This window comes from Suricata suricatta, chromosome 4, assembly GCF_006229205.1.
Source record: "Suricata suricatta isolate VVHF042 chromosome 4, meerkat_22Aug2017_6uvM2_HiC, whole genome shotgun sequence".
Classification (NCBI taxonomy): domain Eukaryota; kingdom Metazoa; phylum Chordata; class Mammalia; order Carnivora; family Herpestidae; genus Suricata; species Suricata suricatta.
Genome location: NC_043703.1, coordinates 89,250,552 through 89,272,631, shown reverse-complemented (window position 1 = coordinate 89,272,631; position 22,080 = coordinate 89,250,552). Strand labels below are relative to the sequence as shown.

The 22,080-nt window shown below is 36.5% G+C and overlaps 1 protein-coding gene across 1 annotated transcript in view; it reads right to left on the bottom strand.

Moving 5' to 3' along the window:
• The window catches only part of TMEM131 (transmembrane protein 131), a 166,245-nt gene that overhangs the window by 119,683 nt on the left and 24,482 nt on the right, over positions 1-22,080 (bottom strand). Inside the window, exon 3 of the mRNA XM_029937215.1 lies at positions 13,641-13,681. The gene's annotated coding sequence lies outside the window, so the exon portion shown is untranslated. The remainder of the gene's footprint in view (positions 1-13,640; positions 13,682-22,080) is intronic.

Below are 22,080 nucleotides of genomic sequence, written 5' to 3'. Positions count from 1 at the left end.
GAAAACAGAATGAAGGGCACCTAGGTGGCTCAGTCAGTTGAGCATCTGACACTTGGTTTTAGTTCAGGTCATGATCTCATGGTTTTGTAGGTTGAGCCCCGCATCAGGCTCTGTGCTAATGGTGTGGAGTGTGCTTGGGATTCTATTCTCTCTCCCTTTCTCTCTGTCCCTTCCCCACTTGCATTGTCTCTGTCTCTCAAATATAAGTAAATAAACTTAAAGAAAAAAAAAGTGGCTAAATCTTTAAAAAGAAAAAAAGAAAAAGAAAACAGAATGAGAAAAAGTGAAGAAGGCATGCTAGATCTGTGGAATACCTTTAAGAGAAACAGTATCTTGCTGATCCTTGAAAACACAGATTTTAACTGCAAATGTATTTTCTGTAAATGTATTTTAAACTGTAAATGTATTTTCTCTTCCTCAAGATTTTCTGAATAACATTTTTTTCTGTTTATCATAGGAATACAGTATGTAATAACATATACATATAACATACAATATATGTGTTAATCAACTGTTTATGTTACCAATAAGGCTTTTGGCCAAGTAGTTATGTTTTTAGAAAGTCAAAAGTTATAAATGAATTTTCAACTGGACAGAGGGGTTGGTGCCCCTAGTTCCCATATGGTTCAAGGGTCAACTATAGTTTTCAGTGTATAGGCTTCACAGTTTGTGGTTTTTTTTCTTGTAAATTCATCCTAAAGTATGTAACATCTTTTGAGGTTACTGTAAATGGCTATTTTCTCTAACATTTTACTTTTGCACTTGAAATACAGAAATGGAATTTCTGTTATTGACTATATGTCCTTCAGTCTTGCTAAATTAACTTATTCTCATAGCTTTTTGCATATATTCTTTAGGATCCTCTATGCACACAATCATATTATTTGTAGACAAACACCTTTCTCCCTTTCCAAGTGATGCCTCTTATTTCTATTTTTTGCCTTGATGTACTGACTGGCACATCCGGTACAACACTGGAGAGAGATGAAAGCGGACGTACTTGCCTCGTTCGCAATAGAGAGCAAGCATTGGACCTTTGACCATAAGCATCATGCTAACTTGTTTTTCCACAGATGCTCTTTATCAGACTGAGGAAATTCTAGTCTGTTCAATGTTTTTAATTTGAAGAAATGTTGAATTCTGTCACATGCTTTAATTTTAATTTAAAAAATTTCCCAAATTGTTAGTGATTTTTAATTTAATTCTGCTCTGTTAGAGAATATAATCTGCAATTGTTGGGTGCAGTGTTGAATAAATATCTACAAAGAAAAATAAATACAAGGTTAAGTTGGTTGACAGTGTTGTTCAAGTCTTTTATACCTTACTGATTTTGTTTATTTTATGTTCTTGGTAGTTGACTGTTGAAATCTCCAACTATAATTGTGAATTTACCTTCATTTCTGTTTGTTTTCTTCATGTATTTGGAAACAGTGATATTTAGGCTTATATAGAGTTAGGATGATACATTATCTCTTCTGTAATAATAAAATGCCAAAAAAAAGTCTTTATCTCTAATAATATTCCCTATCCTAAAGTCTAATTTCTCTGATAGTATTATTCCCTAGCCCATCTTTTTACTTTTTGTGTTTTTATACTTAAAGTGCATAAGCATCTGACTTCAGCTCAGATCATGATCTGCGGTCTGTGAGTTTGAGCCCCACATTGGGCTGACAGCTCGGAGCCTGGAGCCTGCTTCAGATTCTGTGTCTCCCTCTCTTGCTGTCTCTCCCCTACTTGCACTCTGTCTCTCAAAAATGAATAAACATTAAAAAAAAGTGCATTTCTTCAAAATCATATCTCCCTGACCAACATGGAGATAATATTTGCAACACAGGACTACTATCTCTAATAAAAAACTGTTTAAAATGGAAGACATAAAGATCAAAGGTCCTAGAGAAAAAGAAGTAGAATAAAAATAGACAGTACCAAAAGATAAATATAAGCATAGTGTAAAATATATAGAAAGATATACAACCTCACTCATAACTAAAGAAAGACAAGCTAAAACTACATGACAACAGAATTTCTCACCTATGAGACTGACAAAAATTAAAAAGTATTTCCCCATTCTGTAGAAAAGCTTAGGAAAATAGGGACTCTAATTTAGTGATGAGGGGTACACAAACTGGCACAGCTCTTTTGAAAGAGAATTTGACAACACTAACAAAACTACGTATGATTCACCAACCCCTGTCTAGGAATTTGCCTTAACCAAGCTCTCTTAACAATACAAATTACATATGCACTTATCTTTTGACTCAAAAATCTTGATAGTAGGCATCTATTCTGCAGATAACTTTAAAAAATGTGAAAATACATACACACAAGTCTATTCTTTGAAGCACTGATTGCAACTGCAAAATACTAGGAACAAATCACTCACATATAAATCCACATCTACATAATGTAGTATGTTGCAGTCATACAAATAATGAGTATAAATGCAGTATAAAAATAATAAGAAAGGTCCCAACAGGATAGATTTTTAAGTAAATAAAACAAAACATTAAAAAGTCTATACCATACCATGCTTCCTTTTGTGGAGAAAGAAATATATTTAAAAAATCCACATTTGACATTTTTGTATCATTCTGACTTTCTGAATCCTATTGTTTCACATATTTAAAATGAGTGAACTTGTAAAATGGAGGTAAAAAAATCTCAAATGGAATACAGACAGAAACCAAAGAACCAAACTTTCTTTTGAATGAACAGAACGATAATGCAGATGACGATGGAAGAGGGCAGTGGAGAGGATGGAGAGAAAGGTAAAGAACATGACACATGTAAATTCTGAATACAGTATTTTGACCGTATACATTCAAACTAATGAAAACAAATTCTAAACATTATATTACAACTAGTAGGTTTGTTTTTCATGGTGGGATAAGTTAACCAATCTGAAATGAATCTATTTGTATTCTAAGATTGAGAAATCAGCTATATATTCTGTGGATAACTGAAGCCAGATTTTTCATCGCTGGAAAATATACAGTAACAAAAAAGGGAAGGACAGAAGGAATACTGTGGTTGGTGGTATATTAAAAATGGAGTTATTGGTAACGACCCATGGTTTTTAATATACATAGCTACAGAAAGAGATGTGTGTTTGTGCATACACACACATACAGAAACAGTCCTAACTCGAACAAGACCCAGAGACAATGATGCCCCAGGAGCAATGAGTACACATAGCACACAGATCTTAGTTTGTAAATATCCTCCACTAAAATGAAGCAGAAGTCTCTGAATAAATAGGATATTCCAGGGATAGGGCAGAAAATTATGAAGTAAGCCTGAAACATCTTGATGTTTCAGAAAATAAGGAAGTGTTCAATGAAGGGCGATATGTGAAAATCATATGGAATAGACCCAAACATATGTGGTCCACTGATTTTTAATGACTGTGCAATGAGGGAAATATAGCCTTTGCAAAAAATAGTGCCAAAATAACTAGATACGTACACCTACAGAAATGAATTTTGACCTTTACATCTTCCTTGCACTAGAATGTCAACTAATAAACACAGAAAGAATGATAAAATTAAAAAAAAAATCACCTGAGTGGTGATTTCCAGGCAAAATCACCAGTTGCTGTAACTAGTAACAGTTTGATGGCAAATAGCATATTTACATGGTCTCAAAGTACTTCTTTGCAAGGTATTTATAAATTATAAAAAAAAAAGGAAGAAACAGACATCATGTTCTTCCTGATAATCAGATGGACTGAGCAGGACACAAATTTAAGTGATAATTGGGCCAAAAATGCATAATTTGAAATGAACCATGAGAAAACCCAAACTAGGATATTGGCCACTAGTTGCAAAATAAGGGATCTTTACTTTAAAAAGACAATGTCAAGGACATAAAAATACAAATCAATTGTTGCATATTAAAGTTGAGACTAAACAGACATGAAAATTAAATATGACCAAACTGACTTGAGGCTTGGACCAAAATTTATTTACTTTTAAAAATAAAAAGTGTCCCAATAATGGGACAACTGACAAATTAAAGTCTACAGATTCAATAATATTATGTGTTAGTGTAATATATGTATGGTATGTATACTCTGGTTTTATAAAATAACATCCCTTTTTATAAGAACTGTACAGTGAAGTTTAAAAATATTTTTTAATGTTTTGTTTATTTTTGAGAGAGAAAGTGAGCGAGTGAGCGCCTGCATGAGCAGGGGAGGGTCAGAGAGAGAGAGAGAGGGAGACATAGAATCTGAAGACAGCTCCAGGCTCTGAGCTAGTTGTCAGCACAGAGGCTGACACAGGGTTTGAACTCACGAACCGTGAGATCATAACCTGAGCTGAAGTTGGACGCTTAACTGACTGAGCTTAAACTAAAGGAGCTTAAATGTAAATGAGCAACATCTATACCTGATTCTCAAAAAATTCAGAAAAATTCTTACATATACATTACATGTATCTATAGAAGGACAAATAGGGGAAGGGAGAGAAGAAAAAGGAAGGAGAGAAGAGGTAGAGAGGCAGACTGTGAATGATAAGACAAGTGTAAAATATTAAAGTAGGGATCTAATCTAGGTCAAGGGTATATCGGAATTCTTTGTACTATTTTTGCATCTTTTCTCTAAACTAAAATTACTGTTGGGACACCTAGGTGGCTCAGTTAGTTAAGCATCTGATTCTTGATTTTGGCTCAGGTTTTGATCTCACAGTTCATGGAATGGAGCCTCACACTGAGGCTTGGAATTCTCTCCTTCCCTCTCTCTCTGTCCCTCCCCACCTAAAAATAAACTAAAAAAAAAAAAAAAAAAAAAAGGCAGGCTTACAAAATAAACTAAAATCACTGCAAAACAAAAGATAAAACAATTAAATATAATTTGAAAAATAAAGTACATTTCTTATAGACGGCATAAGCTTGGATCTTTATTTTTTTAATAGAGTCTGAAAACTGGTATTGAAACCAGTCATATTTTAATTTTTGATACACTTGATTTAAGGCTACCATCTTGCTGTTTGTTTGCAACTTTTTCCATCTGCTTTTTATTCATTTTGTCTTCTTCATCTGTCTGCCTTTAGATTAAGTATTCCTTTAGTATTCCACTTTATCTCCATGATTGCTTTATCAGCTAGATCTCCTTGGCTGCTTGTTGTTGTTTATTTTAATATCTTCCAGTATTTTTTTTCTTATCACACTCTAACTCTAAATAATATTATACTACTTTACATATATGTAAGAGCTTTACAACTCAATTTAGCTTCCTCTTGCCCTTTGTGCTGTCAACATACATGTAATGTATACAAGTTATCGATCCCATAAAACATGTAGTTATTTTTGTTTGTAAAAGTCCGTTATCTCAAAACAATCTTTAATAAGAAAAAAATGTCTTTTATATTTATGTACATACTTTCACTATTTTCACCTTTTTTTGAAAAAATTTTTTAATGTTTTTTATTTATTTTTGAGAGACAGAGAGAAACAGTATGAGCAGGGGAGGGTCAAAGAGAGAGGGAGGCACAGAATCCGAAGCAGGCTCCAGGCTCTGAGCTAGCTGTCAGCACAGAGCCCAACGTGGGGCTCAAACCCACTAACCATGAGATCATGACCGGAGCTGAAGTCGGACGCTCAACCGACAGAGCCACCCAGGCGCCCCTTTCACCTTTTTGGTGATCTTCAGTATTGTGCTTAGAGCTATGTTTTCATCTGTAATGGTCACTACTTTCACAATGTAAAGAACTTCCCTAACATTTCTCATAGTGACAGTCTGCTGGCTGCACGTTTTCAGCTTTTGTCTGGAAATGTATTTGTGGAAGACAATTCTATGCGATATAATATCTTGGGGGTTGACAATTTTTTCTTTTGATATTTTTAAGATCCCATTTTGTTGATTTGGGGTTTGTATACTGTCTTTGGTGAAGAGCCAGCAGTCATTCTTCTCTTTAGTATCCATACATGTAATTTATTTATTCCTGGATGCTTTTCAATTTATCGCTGGCTATCAGTAATATGAATATTATGTGGCTTGGTGGGGTTTTCTTTGTGTTACTTTTGCACTGGGTTTACAAATTTCTTCAAGAGCTTTGCCCGCCCCTCAATTCCTACATATGTGTTAAATTGCTTGCTGTGGTACCACAGGTCACCAGGGGTTTGTTTACTTTTTCCAGTAATTTTTTCTTCCTGTCCTTCAGTTTGGGTTGCTTCCATCAATATGTCTTCAAATTCATTTTTTTATGTCATCTATGTTGTTATTAGAGAAATTCTCTACTTCAGAAACTGTATTTTTCAGCTCCAGAGGTTCCATTTGTTTTTTCATAATGTCCATTTTTCTTTCATTATTTTCATGTTTTCCTTTAAATCACTGAACATGTATAACAGATGTGCTAAATTCCCTCTATGCTACTTCCATCATCTCTGTCATTTCTAGGTCAGTTTCTATTTTTTTTTCTTGATTATAGGTCATTTTATTGGTTGTCTACATGTTCAATAATCTTTGATAAAGTACTGGATTCTATCACATTATTACTATTTTAAGTTACTTTCATTTCCATATGAATTTCAGAATTAGCTAGATTACAGGCAGTCTCTCCTGTGGGGATATTGATTGGGATTCCATTGAAATATATAGATCAATCTGGGGAGAACTGACACCTTCATTATGGGTCTTCTAATCCATGAAGACAATATTCTCTCTCCACTTATTTGCAGATTTTCTTTAACTACTCTTAGTAATGTTTGAAGATTTCAGTGTACAGGTCTTGCACATCTTTGGTCAGACTGATCCCTAGGTTCACCGACTGCTATATCTACCCAGAATAGGCCTTTGCCTAGGAAGCTGGGACACATGAGGCCTGCCACTCAGCTGCTGCGCACACTGAAAAAGCTCTCCCAGGACACAAAGCTGTGTAGGAAAAAGGGACTGTTCTTTTCACCAGCTGCCCATTCTGATCATCCTTACTCGTGGGAATGGGGGTAAGGGAAACATCACTTGATTGCCACCGGCCACTCAAAATAAACCCCTACAGCATGAAGCCTGTGGAAAATGAGATCTGCCAATGTTTGCTGGCTGCCAAATCCAACTGGAATAGCCAGTGCACTGGGAGAGGTGGGGAACATCCATCTGTCTGCTGAGCCCACTGAAATAGTTCTCAGCCAGACAGAGCTGTGAGGTGATGGGAGCAGTCTCTAGCTCGAATGCTATGGCTTCCTACTGCTCTTACTAAGTTTATATAGATTTTGTTGAATAAATATTTCTCAATTCATTAGAAGTCCTTTGATCTATCTCCAAATATTCTGTTTTTGCTAATTTTAATCATCTTAAGAAATGCTTCTTATGGGGAGAAGTCCCCAAGCTGCTCACACCACCACTCCAGAAATCTGAATTCTGTCACACTTGTATTTAAGGTGAAAGTAATCTGATGCTTTTAAAAATAAGTGAAGTAAACTGGCCCACTCAAACATCTGCTGCTGTGGTTTAATGCAAAGCAAACCACATCTTTACTTAAGCTCACTTTGACAAGCTGACTTCCTATCATCAACTTACTACAGTCTTCAAGATTTATGCAAAGTAGTACCATTTTTTTTTTTTTTTGCAAAAATGTCACTTCCTGAGCAGCTAAAAGCTCCAGAGTTAGAAAATAAAAGTACAAACCTAAATGAAACCTTAAAAAACAGCTTAAGGACATTCTCTTGAGCTTTTTCATAAACTTTAAAAATTTTCAGCTGGAAGTTAGCAGATTTTATCTGCCATTAAGATATTACCAAGTTTGGGATCTAATTACAATCTTCTAGAGCTTGTGGTTAACTGTGGGCAACCAAAATAGTTGTATCTAATAATAAGCAGAGTACACCAACACCACCTTAATTTGGAAATTATTTTCCAGCCCAATATTTTGGCTTAATTCTGAGAGATACCAGGAAACTTGAAGATTAGAAGATTCTGGTTCTTCTTAAGAACATTAAGTGTGCGCGCACACACACACACCACACATCTTCTTACCAAGCTGTATATACTAATATTTTTCAGCTCCAATAACAACAGTATTAATAGTGTTGTCCCCAATGCAAGACCTCTGTACTAACTGTTTCTCTGAAATGCTCGTCCCTAAGACTTTCACCAGGTAAGCTTAAACATCATTTCAAGAAGCCTTCCTCAACATCCAAAGTTAAGAAGCAATGGAGTCCTGCCTACTCCAAATAAACTCTAGGTGAGCTTGTTTACTTAGCAGCTTACTATCTGTTTTCCTCATTGGGACATATGCTGTACGCCAGTGCAGGAGTCTTGGACTATCTTGCCCATCCAGCACTGTGGCAGATTTAAAATACATGCACAGATTCTCTGATAGTCCTCTCTTCAAGAGATTGAGCTTAACTCCCCTGGCCTGGGTGGTCACCTCTTATGAATGGAATATGACAGAAGTGATAGTGTGTGACTCCAAGACTCAATTACAAAAGACACTGTGGCTTCCTCGTTTCTCTTGCATCACCTGCTCTGGGGTCACAGCTGGCATGATGCAGCAACACTTAAGCAGACCAATGGAGGGTCTGACATGGTGAAGAACTAAGGGCTCCTGCCAACAGCCAGCAAAAACTAAGGTCTTTTGCCAAGAGTTCATGCGTGAGCCATCCTGAAGAGGATCTAGCACGCCAAGGCCTTCAGATGACTTGCAGCTTTGGTTAATACTCTGACTGCCATCTCAGGAAGGATCCTGAGCCACAACTACTTTGCTAGATGCTCCTAAATTCCTCAATCCCAGAAACAAAAAGATAATACATGTCTGCTGTTTGAAGCTGCTAGGTTTGGGGATAGTTTATTACATGGTGATAGATAATAAATATAATTATTGAGTCACCAGTTCTTAGAACAAAGCCTAGCATTCACAAGGATCCTAACAAATGTTTGCTGAATGACTGAGCAAATTATCAATACCCACAACTTGTATTCATATAACATTTTAAAATTTGCAAACTGTTACTCAAATATATTTTTCATTTGATCTTCACAACAAACTTAAATAATGCAGAACATTATACCATATATAATGAGGCAGAGAAAGAATCTTCCCCAGTCTGCAAATGAAAGGCATGCTCAGAGCAATTAGGTAGTTGTTTTCAAGGCCACACAGCTGGTAAACAGAACTCTGGACTTCTGATTACTAATCTTCCACCACAGGGCTCCGTAATCCAAGGAAAAGTCAGCAATAAAGGATGCTTATGTCACAAAGTATTAAATTACTGGTGTTCATTATAATATTGTGGTGTTCAACTCAAATAACACTGATGGAACCCTATATGCACATTCTCCACCATTATATCATAAAGGGAGCACATGCTTTCACTTTTAAACAAAATATTATCATGTAATTGATAACTATATTAAAACAAATTAGAGGGGCGCCTGGGTGGCTCAGTTGGTTCAGCTGAGTCGGCTTTGGCTCAGGTCATGATCTCACAGTTCATGGGTTCGAGCCCCATGTCAGGCTCTGTGCTGACAGCTCAGAGCCTGGAGCCTGTCTTAAGATTCTGTGTCTCCCTCTCTCTCTGACACTCCCGTGCTCACACTCTCTCTCTTTCTCTCTCTCTCTCTCTCTCTCTCTCTCAAAAATAAACAAAACATTAAAAAAATTAACAAAAAAACAAATTAGAAAGGGTGAGCTGAAATGTAGGAGAGGAATAGAAAAAAAATATTCTGGAAAATTCTGTTTTCCATGGTTTTACTTCCCATAATCCTGAGGTCTTAAAAGCAGCAGTTCATCCCCCTGCAGTGTCCTCAAAGTCTTGGAGCCAAGACTGCCCCCAAAACTAACATAGATGATAACGGTGTGTGGTGAAGGAGAGGGGAAAGAAGAAAAGGCAGGAGAGGAATAAATGGTGCCAGAGGCTAGCATCTACCATCTACCATTGTACTATCTAGTATACAATCCACCAGCTACAGAATCATTTAATTAGCTGAATTTTTTATGATACAAATTTCCCTGCGGCAGGTTAAGCGTCACTTACAGAATGAGAGTTTTGACTCAAGAGATCATGTACAGGCAATATGAGAAAGGACAGGGCTGAATCTACTGGCTTACTGAAAAAGCCAGCGAGCAGGCAGCATGTGGATTGCAAAACTGGGGAAGAGAAAAAGTGAGAAATTGATGCAGAAATTACTACAGAAAAGTCAAAAAACAAAGGGTCCCTCCCAGCAATCCCTTATGCTCAGTGGACACTGGCCATGTCCCCGAGGAGAGACTGGTGGAGGTGGCACACTCCAGAGATGAAGACCAGGCTCTGGATTCAGAAGCCCACATCCACCTCAGCTATGACTTGGGCTTATGGACCGTTTCAATGATACAAGTGAGGCGCATGAGTGTATCTTATGTACCTGGATCCCTACAATTAAACCCTTTATAAACATCCTTCTCAAGTGTGCTGCTTTCTTCCACAAACTAGGCTGTGTTTTGTCACTTCAACACCTCTGCTTTATGACTTCATCAGAAAGGGTGTCTTTACTGCCCTTCAAGATGCCTGCAGGCAGGGGCTAGGTGCATAGTTCCATCACTGAGCAGATACTTTCAGAAACTCCTAGGAATACTGGCTAAAAAAGAAAATCCAGGGAATACTGAAGGACTCCAAACCTGCTATGCAAAAAGAGTGAACGTAGCATGGGACTGGCAAGCTGGTGAATTTTAATGAAACTCTGCCACTTTAACCATCAGCATATCCCTTGGTTCTAAGGGTCTCAGCTTCTTTGTCTGTTAAACAAGGGGCTTAAGACCATCTAATAGGGTCTCCGGTACATAGAATCTTTAATCATGTGATAACTTCCATTTTACTCATTTTCAAATCCAAATGCTGGCATTTTTATAGAAGAGTTTGTTTTTAAACTGAAAACAGGTTACAATTTCTGTTGTTTTACAACTAAACATTTTATTTACAACGTCTGTTGTTCTACAACTGCACAATTTTGTATTCTCATTCACACTTTATTTCACATATGCATGTTCATAAAAGTTATTCTTACTTAAATGAGAGCTCTGGCAGTGTTTAATTTAATTGTGCATCATTGAGTCACATATTTTAAAAAATGGCTAAATCTTTTCCGTGTGGAAGCTATGTTCTGATCATCACATGCTTGGTATGTATGGAGACTGTGCTTGCTTTTCCATGTCACACATGTTTTAAAATGACTTATTAAACATGATTCACATACCTAGTTCTTTAGTTTAGTTTTTAGTTAGTTGATATGAGGCTCAAAATTTAAAGTTAGACCTGTATGTTGTTATGGACTGAACTGGTATCCCCCATCCCAATTCATATGCTGAGCCCTAACCACCAATATGAAAATCTCGAGAGGGAATTTGGTTTAGAGAAGGCCTTCATGAGGGCATTAGTGCCTTCAAAACAAATGACACCAGAAAGCCTGCTTCCATTCTCTCTCTTTGCCATTAGAGGATAAAAGGGAGACAGTAGCCATCCTCTAAGCCAAGAATACGGCCCTCACTAGGGAACCAAACCTGCTGGCATCTTGATCTTGGACTTCCTGGCCTCCCAAATGGTGAGAAATAAAAGTTGTTTAAGGACTCAGGCTATGTGGTACTTTGTTACAGCAGCCTGAGCTAAAACATATGTTTAGTACCTAATCCAGTCTCAAACCCATAGGGTATGCATACCAGTTTGAACTAAGTATTTATCCAGTTTGTGATCTTCGTTTAAAAAAAAAAAAAGTGAAGTGTGATGGCTTTAAAACATGTCTGCAAATCACCTGGTATTCCTGCCATACATAAGTGGGGGGTCATTCCCCTCACCCTATTCCCCACCCCATGCTCCCCACCTCCCCCTGTCTTGAATCAAGACCAACCTAAATGACTGAACAGAGGTAACACTGTATGACTTCAGAGAGAAGGTTAAAAAAAAAGTGATACAGCTTCTACTGGTTCTCTTTGGGATGTTCTCTCTTAAAATCCAGCTATCACCCTGTGAGGGAGCCCAAACAAGCCTTTGTGAAAGACCTGTCAGAAGGGCCAATATGGAGGCATTCTAGGTGATAGCCCAGCTGAGGCTCTAGGTAACAAGCTAGCATCAGTATGCAAGTGAACAGGCCTCTAGCTCTGGAGTCTCCCCAGTGGAGGCCCTGATCATCATGGAGCAGAGACAAGCTAACTTTGCTGTGTTCTTTCTGTCTCAACTCCTTACAGAGTCTGACAGCATAATAATATGATTGCTTTAGGCTAGTAAGTTTGGGTAGTTTTTTAGGCAGATGGAGATCATAGGTAAGTGGAACATGAGATCAGAATATAATTATGTTTTGATGTAAATTCTTCATTATATTAGGAAAATACCTTAAAGCCAAATCTTGATCATGGATGAATAACATCATCTTCATAAATATAGACAATATAGCTTCATAGCTAATTTCCTAACTGCTGCAATAAAGTATCAAGGAAGAAGCATAAGATAGTACGTGTGCTTTTCTTCCCACTAGTTTAGCTCTAAATGAGTCAGAGAGTCTAGGTTCTTAGATGCCAAGGTGGCATCAGGCTAGACATGTAGTAGTCTGGAAACAATTCACCCTAGTGCCAAAGATAATTGGGAAGGGGAGAGGGATGGAAGGGTGGCCTTATGCTTTATAATCACAAGAGCAGAGAAGTCTACATCTCACTGTAGGCAGTGGGTATATCCTTTGGTCAGGGTTCATGGGTAGAGCCTATCCCAACAGGGCATATATAAAATTAGGTAGATGGACAGAACAATGGAGAAGTGGGACCATGTTACTGTAGATATGAAAGACTGAAAAGAACAAAACCAGTGAATACTGAAGGAGTTTCATTTTTGTATTTAAGAAGTTAAGCTTAATTGTTTTAATCTGAGTATGTGCTATATCTCTCTCAAAATAAAGTTCTTTGCTGACGCAATCTGCATTTCACTAATCTTAAGGACACTGAAGGTTACCTAATTCACAGAGAGCTCATGTTGTCCTTTAAAAACAAGGTGCAGAACCTCTGGGTCTGGAAAGGTTATGAGGATAGTAACTCTCTCTTATATTGTCTCTCTAACAGATGTGAGAAGCTACCAAAAGACCAAAGAATTCAAATGTGAGGAAGACATTTTCAAATTCACAAGCATGTACATATTTTCATAAGACTTGAGGGTAAAACAAGTCCCTCATTTGTTATCACAGAGAGACTGTTCAAAAGCATTCTCTTTCAGTCACGAGACTGGGTTTTACTGCTCTGAGTTTCTCCCCCAGGGGCCTGCGGGCAGACACCTCGTAACAACTGAGGGCAGAAAGGGTCAGGCCATAAAAGGCAGCAATAGTTACAAGAAGTCACTAGGGACTTCTAAAGCTGATCTTCTAAGAAGCAAGGGGCATTTCACCCCTCGCCAATGGTAACACCCTTCTGTATACGATGAGGAGAAAAGCTACACAGTGTTATCACATGCAAATTCAGATGCAAACCTGGTTTTCCATACACAGTACTTGAAATACATGATGTAATGTGATTTATAAGTTGCTTTTCCCTTTTCATCAAAAAAGTTGGTGCAAGAGAGGGACAGTATTTTGGAATCCCCCAAAAGGAACTGAAGTTATGTTAGTATCTTACTAAATACATAATATTTTATACATTATAATATACGTGTGTGTGTGTGTGTATATATATAGATATATATATATATTCCTTCCTTACCTTTTCTGTTGATACGAACCGAGTCCAAGTGTTGTCTCTGTCTGTAAAAGGAAGAAAACCATGACAATACTGAAAACAAATCTTTATACTACAGACATGCAGAACATCCAAAATATACTGTAGTTTCAACTTTGATCTTATACTCAGATATCCAGGTTAAACCTGATCCTCAAATCACATGAAATAATTTGTCACATTATATAAGTCAAATGAAAGGATAATTTGGGATTAGATTTTAAACACACATGGAAATAATACAAAATACTGTGATTTTTAAAAGCTTGCCCAACCAATACGTCCGGTGAAAAGAGCCCTCTCTATACTCACTTTGTGAGCTAACTTGTGCCTGCCTCTGCTCACTGCTTACCAGCTGTGTCACAGGTGCTAGTGCATCAAGGTTCTAGCTATCAGGGAACTGAAGGTTGTGGGGGGAGAGGTAGGAGACAGTCTTTTAAAACTAAATAAGTATGAAAGAACTCTGAAAATACTGGAAGAGTTGCTGTGAAAGAGCACAAATAGGTAATGTGCTTCAATATGTCAGGGAAGGCCTGTTTGAAGAGATCACATTCATGTTAAATGTGATAAAGTGTGAAAAAGAGCTGTGTGTAGAAGCAGGGCTGTGCGGTAGTGGAGAAAACAACATGTGCAGAGGTCCTACTTGAGGAAAGAGCCTGGATGTTCAAGAAACAGTAGGTCAAGTTGGACGGAGCAGAGCTGGGCAGGGGTCAGACTATGCTGTGTCCTGGTAAGAAGCCATGGTAAGTTTGGAATATGTTCTATCCTAAATGCAGTACAAGGGGTCTGAAGGAGTAAGAGAGACAGAAACAGACATGGTCTGATTTAAGTTTTAAAGACACTATTCTGGCTGCAGTGTAGAGAGGAAAAAGGAGAGGAAGACGAGAGAAAAAGCAAGAAGTTGGTAGGCAACTGATGAAGATAAATTCTTAATAACGATGTGAGAAAATGACAAAACTCTACAGAATACTGTCAGGGAACTTATCCCAAAAGGAGTTAGCTTCTATGCTATAATTAGAAAAAGTAGTAGAGTTGTGGCATTATTTTTACCATTAATACGTACTCTTTTGAGATGCTATTTTGGAGAATGTATATGGGGGAAATAGGGCAGATGTGGGAAAATGTCCTTATTGTTTGAAAGTGAAAGCTCAGGTGCAGGTGAAGAGTTAGGATGTCTGTAATTTTCTTTAAAGTTTTTCAGCAATATGACTTGCATGTGCATGGAAGTATGTGTGTGTATAAAGGAAATATGGCAACATGTTAATAATCCGTTGCAGCAGTAGGTAATTCACCCTCAACTCCTCTATCTCCTGTTTAACATTTCAGGGTGACTGGCTGGCTCTATCAGTTGAGCATCCAACTCCTGATTTCATGGTTTGTGAGCTTGAGCTCTGTGTTGGGCTCTGCACTGACAGTACGGAGCCTGCTTGGGATTTTCTCTCTCTCCCTTTCTCTCTGCCCCTCCCCCACATGTGCGCATGCTTTCTCTCAACTAAGTAAACTTTAAAAAATATATATGTTTAACTTTTCATTACAAAAATTTTTAATTATGGGAGAAAATGTTTATAAATCATACATCTGGTAAAAGGTTAATATACAAATACATAAAGAAGCACTACAATTCAACTTTGGTATTGATAAACAGCAAACAAACAAACTTGATTAAAAAGTGGTGGACAACTTGACAGACCTTTCCCCAAAGAACATATATAAATGGTTAATAGGCCCATGAAAAGATGCTCAGCATCACTAACCATTAAGGAAATGCAAATCAAAACTACAGTAAGATATCACTTCACTCTTATCAGGGTAGCTACTATCAAAAAATCATAAAATAACAAATGCTGGTATGGCTGTGGAGAAATCAGTACCCTATGCACTACAAATGGGAATGTAAAATGTGGTGCTGCGATGGAAAATGGTATGGTGGCTCCTCAAAAAATTAAACGTAGAATTACCACGATTCACCAATTCCACTTCTGGGCATATACCCAAAAGAGCTGAAAGCAGAAAGCAGGGACTCAAACAAATATGTGGACATCCACATAGCAGCACTGTCCACAATCAAGTGTGGAAGAAATCCAAGTATCTACCAAAGGATAAAAGGACAAACAAAATGTGGTTTATATGTACAATAGAACATTCTTCAGCCTCAAAAAAAAGGAAGGAAAATCTGACATATGCTATAACATGGATGAACCTTGAAGACCAAGTGTACACTTATGCTCAGTTAAATAAATAAGTCACAAAAGGACAAATACTACATGATCCTAAGTATATGAGGTATTTAGAGTAGTCAAATAGAGATAGGAAGTAGACTGGAGGTTGTGAAGGGTTAGGGTGAAGGGAATGAGAAGTTACTGTTTATTGAGTACAGAGTTGTTTGGGATGATGGAAAACGTTCTGGAGCAGGACGGTAGTGATACAAAAACAAATATGAATGTATTCAGTATTATTGAACTACATAATTAAAATAGTTAAAACTAATTTTATGTTATGTGTATTTTGCTACAATTTTTTAAAAAGCTATAGTAATGAAGACAGTGTGGTGCTGCCATAAAGATAGGACAAATAGCTCAACAGAACTAGAGAAAGTCCAAAAATGAACTCATACATTCATAGTCATTTGATTTTCAACAAAGCATTAATTCAGTTCAATGGAGAAACATGTATCTATTTAGCAAATGGTGCTAGAAAAACGGGACAAACCTACGTAAGGGAAAATGAGCCTTTATCCTTATGTTACATCAGGTATTCCAAATACTTGTATACAGATCACAGCATAAAAATTAAAATCACACAGCTTCAACAAGAAAATATAGGAACTTATCTCTGCAATCTTGGAAACAAAGATTTCATGAACAGGATAAAAAGCAACTAACTGTAAAAGGAAAAAACTGATACAGTGGATCTCATCAAAAATTTTAAGATGCTCATCAAAGACATTGTTATGAAAATGAAAAGGCAAACCATATGCTGAGAGAAAATATTTGCAAATTGCATATTTGATGAAAGACTTGTATAATAAACATATAAAGAACTTGTGAATCTGAATAATAAAAGCCACACAATTTTTTAAAATAAGAAATTATGAAAAATATCAGTTAAGCTCATGAAAAGATGCTCAGTATGTTATTAGGGAAAAGCAAATTTAAATTATAATGATATACTACACACTTATTATAATGTCCAAAATTGAAAATATACCAAGAGTTGGTGAGAATGTGAAACAACTAAAACTTTCTTAAACTGCTGGTGGGAATGTAAAATAAAACCACCACTCTAGAAGAAGCTTGGCAATTTTTTTACAAAGTTAAACATATGATGATGCCCCTCTACTCCTAGATATTTTGCCCAAAAGAAAAACAAGAAAAACACTTGTACATGAATGGTTACACCAGCTTTATGTTTATAGCATGTTGATAGCAACTCAATACTGGTATAATCCAAATTTCTATTAACAGGTGAATGGATAAATGAATTGTGGTATATCTACACAATACTACTCAGCAATAAAAAGAAAGACTAGGAACCTTTTTTCTTAAATATTTATTGTTTTACAACAAATATATTATTTTTAAAAGAGCAGAAAATAACATTTGAGAGAAAAAGAATAAACTGATGATAGACACAACATGGACGAATCTCACAACAACTATGCTAAGTCAGAACTGCCCCCCCCCCAAAGTACATTCTGTGTGACTGTATTTATATAAAATGGTTTACTATATAAACTGATAGTGACAGCAGATCAGTGATTGCCTAGAGACAGAGAGTAAGGGTGGACAGATTACCAAGGGTCACAAGTAAACTTTTGGGTGTGATGGATATGTTCATTATCTTGATTGCAGGGATGGTTTCACAAGGATATAAATATTCAAATATTTCAAACTGTACACTTTTAACATGTACAGATTAATGTCTGTCACTCATACTTTAAGAACATAACCTAAGAATTCTAGAACATGCAAAACTCTGTGGTTCTCATGTGAAGTTGACCAAAAGGGAACAAGTTTATCACCCATGTATACTTTCTTAAGGGGGGAAAATCTTCATGAAGACAATCTGGTCAACAAGATTACTCATGAAGAATTGCAAATGAGGAAGCTGTCTTGTGAAAGATAGGCAGATGGTCACGGTAAAGGAACTGTGGAAATAAGATTAGAAAAGTACAAAGTAAAGGTTGTTTTTGAAGTATTAGCCACAAAATAGAGAAATCATTTAATTATAATAAACAAGAATAAAAATCTCAGTACATGCCAACAAACACCCTAAGCATGGAGAGAAAGAAAAAGATCACAATAAACACTATTTTGTTTTTGAAGTAATTTGAGAAATAATGGGTTAAACATAATTTAAATGTATATCTGAAAATTAAGCCCCTAAATCAAGATAGACAAAAAAAAAAAAACAAAGAAAACATGAAAACTGGATGCAATAAACACATATATAGTTATGATTAAAGGAGATAAAAGACAAAAGAACTGTGGTAAAGAAACCAAAGCCCAACTATAACCTGTAAATACCTAATATAAAATGATGCAGAAATGTTGACAAACAATGGGTAAAAATAGGGTAAATGCCCCCACTCCCCCCAAAAAAGGGAAAAGGGGGGAAAAAGCACACAGAGAAGGGTTATAATGTTAATAATCTTATTATGAAAATATTTGTTGAGTTTGTGGGGTTTTTTTATGCTTTTTGTGTCAGAAAATTTTTATTCTACTCTCACACTTGAACAAAAGTAGTTGGGTATAAAATTCAAGATTCAAAATAATTTCTATCAGAATTTTTATGTGATTTCTCCATACTGTTTAGCTTCCAGTATTATTGGTTTTGTGTGTGTGTGTGTGTGTGTGTGTGTGTGTGTGTGCGGGCGCGCGCACAGTTTCAAGTTAGTTAACATATAGAATAGTATCGGTTTCGGGAGTAGAATTAGGGATTCATCATTTACATATAACACCCAGTGCTCATCCCAACAAGTGTCCTCCTTAATGTCTGTCATCCACTTAGCCCGTCCCTCTACTGCTCCCCCTCCAGCAAGCCTCAGTTTGTTCTCTGTATTTAAGAGTCTCTTACAGTTTGCCTCCCTCTCTCCTTTTTTTTTTATTTCTTTTTATTTTTGAGAGAGAGAGAGAGAGAGAGAGAGAAAACACATAAGTGGGGGAGCACAGAGAGAAGAAAACACAAGATCTGCAGCAGGCTCCAGGTTCGAACTCATGAAGTGTGAAATCATGACCTGAGCCAAAGTCAGCCTCTTAACCGACTGAGCCACACAGGCGCCTCTCCCTCTCTGTTTTTAATTTATATTTTCTGGGCAAGCAATATGGTCAAACAACTTTTAATGTCTTCTTTGCTCTGTATGTCCTTTTCAGTAAAATGTGTAGTCATGACCTTTGTTGATTCCAATTGGATTTTTTTAATTACTGAATTCTGAGAGTCCTTTATATATTCTAAAATCGAGGTCCTTTGTCAGATACATGGTTTGCAAATATTTTATCTTAGTCTGGCTTTTAATTTTCTTCACATGGCCTTTTGCAGAGCAAGCTTTTAATCTTTCAACTTTTCCTTTATGTCTTGTTCTTTGGTATCTTTGTTGTCAAGAATTCTGCATAGCCCTATACCCTGAAACTTTTCTCCAACATTTTTTCCTAAAAGTTTTATGGTTTTATGTTTTATATTTAAGTCTACAATCAGTTTTGAGCTCATTTTTCTATAGGGTGTGAGGGTTGTCTATATATTTTAATACTATATTAATATCTTTTAGTGTTCTTTGTTCCTAGTTTTTAAGGCTATTTTTGAGCTGGCTATTTAACTTTTTTTGTACCACTTATTTTTAAAACAAAAGGTATAAAAGGGTAATGTGAAGAGAGTACAGAGTCAAAATGGGCATGAGATGGAGAGCAGATAGTTCTGAGAAGACTCAGAATTTGAAGTAAAAAACCAAAAACACCCCAAAGCAGCAGCTCCACTTGCACTAGCCAAGTGACCATGGGACATGTGTCAGGAGGCTTTTTGTCACCTGTGAAGAGCTGCACAGATGTTAGCCTCTGATGAAGGCTTTCTAGTGTCCCGGGCACTTCCCTACCTCCAGCAACAGGTAATTGACTTGATATGATGAGAAATAGCTGCTCTGGGCATAAAGTTAGTTGTCATATTGTAAAATGAGAAATCAAAGCTTTGTTTGCAGTGAAAATCATGGAAAGGAAACAAATCAAAGTATTAATTTATATTGCATTTGGGTACTGGGATGCAAGGATAACACCCTAACCCCCACTCTAAAGCACGGTGATTCAGAATGTAGGCTTTAGAGTCCAAAAGCTTGGTTTTGAATTCTAGCTTTACCACTAACAAGGCACTTACTGGGTTAAATTACTTAAACTCTCTATATTTTATATGTCCCCTGGAAAATGATCATAAAATTAGTAACTATCTCATGTATTTAAGAATTTAAAAGAGTGCATGACACTCCACAGTATCTAGTAAATATTACCTGTAGTTATTTATTATTTTTCCGACTTTAGTTCAGGTCATGATCTCACAGTCCGTGAGTTCAAGTCCTGTGTCAGGCTCTGTGCTGACAGTTCAGAATCTGGAGCCTGATTCAGATTTTGTGTCTCCCTCTCTCTGCCCCTCCTCTGCTCACAATCTCTCCCTTTCTCTCTCTCACTGATAAATATATATTTTTAAATTTTTAAAAGATGAGTACTTTTGTAATTCTGTATACATCCAAATCTCAGCTCCCTCTCCCTTTATCTTAAGAAAACAGTAAGGCCATTTCCAAGAAAATTTAGGACAGAGGCTGATAATCTACAGTCCACAAGCCAAATCTAGCCTGCACAGTTTCTTGTTTTTCTCTTTTATTATTATAGTAAAATATACATAATGTAAAACTTAACCATCTTAACGATTTTTAATTGTACAACAGTTCAGTGGCATTAAATACATTCATAGTATGTAACGTCACTATCATGCATCTCTAAAACTCTTTTCATCTTGCAAAGCTGAAACTCTATACCCAATAAAACAAATCTCCATTCCCTCCTCCTTCCAGCCCTGGCCAGCACCATTCATTCTACTTTCTGTCTCTACGTTCTGACTAGTCTAAGTACTTCATATAAGTAGGACCATATAGGATTTATCTTTTTGTAACGGACTTGCTTCACTTCAGTGTACGTCTTCAAGGTTCATCCATGTTGTACCATATGGCAACCTTTCCTACCTATTTAAAGTAGTGTTCTACTGTATGTAAAAAGTGGTCTATTGTATGTGTAAACTTCATTTTGTTTATCCATATATCTTTCAATGGACGCTTGAATTGCTTCCATGCTGACATAGTATATAATCCTTTTAATATGCTGCTACATTCAGTTTGCTAATCTTTTGTTGAGGACTTGGTATCAATATTCATATGGCATACTGGTCTGTACTTTTCCCTTCTTGTAGCGCAATGGCTTCGGTATCAGAGTAATGCTGGTGTCATAAAATGAGTTAAGAAATGTTCCCTTCCTCCTAAGTTTTTTGGAAAAGTTTGAGAAGGATTGGCAATTTTTCAAATGTTTGGTGGAATTCACTGATGAAGCCATCAGGTGCAGGGTTTTCTTTGTGAAGAGAATTTGATTATTGGTTAAACCTTATTACTAGTTATAGGTCTATTCAGATTTTCTATTTATGATTTAATCTCAGTTTGTTTCTTGAAATTGTCCATTTAATTGAGGCTACCCAATCTGTTCATCTACAGTTGTTCTTAGTACTCTTCTATAATTCTTATTTATGTACAATCAGTAGTAACATCCCCACTTTCATCTCTGAATTTAGTAATGTGGTCTTTTTTCATTCTTAATCCACATAGGTAAGACTTGTCAATTTTGTTGATATTTTCGAAGAACCAAATTTTGGTTTCATTTATTTTCCCTGTTTTTCCTATTCTCTAGTTCATTTATCTCTTTTCTCATCTTTATTACTTCCTTCCTTTTGCTACCTTTGGGTTTAGCTTGTTATTATTTTTCTAGTTCCTTAGGCTGTAAAGTTTAGTTACTGATTTGAGATTGTTTTTGGGTTTTTATTTATTTTCTTAGGTAGGCTTCATGTCCAGTGCAGAGCCCAACGCAAGGCATGAACTCACAACCCTAAGATCAAGACCTGAGCTGAGGTCAAGACTTGAATGCTTATATGACTGAGCCACCCAGGTGCCTGTTTTGTTTTTTTAACAAGCATTTACAGCTACAAATTGCAGCTTTTAGTGTATCACAGAGTTTCTGGTATGCTGTGTTTTCATTTTCATTCATCTCTCTATGTTTTCTAATTTCCCTTGTGTAATTTCCACAATTTTTGAATTTTTCAGTTTTCCTTCTGTTACTTCTAATTTCATTTTGTGGTTGGAGAAGATACTTTGTATGACACCTCTCTTATAAAAGCTATTGAAGAC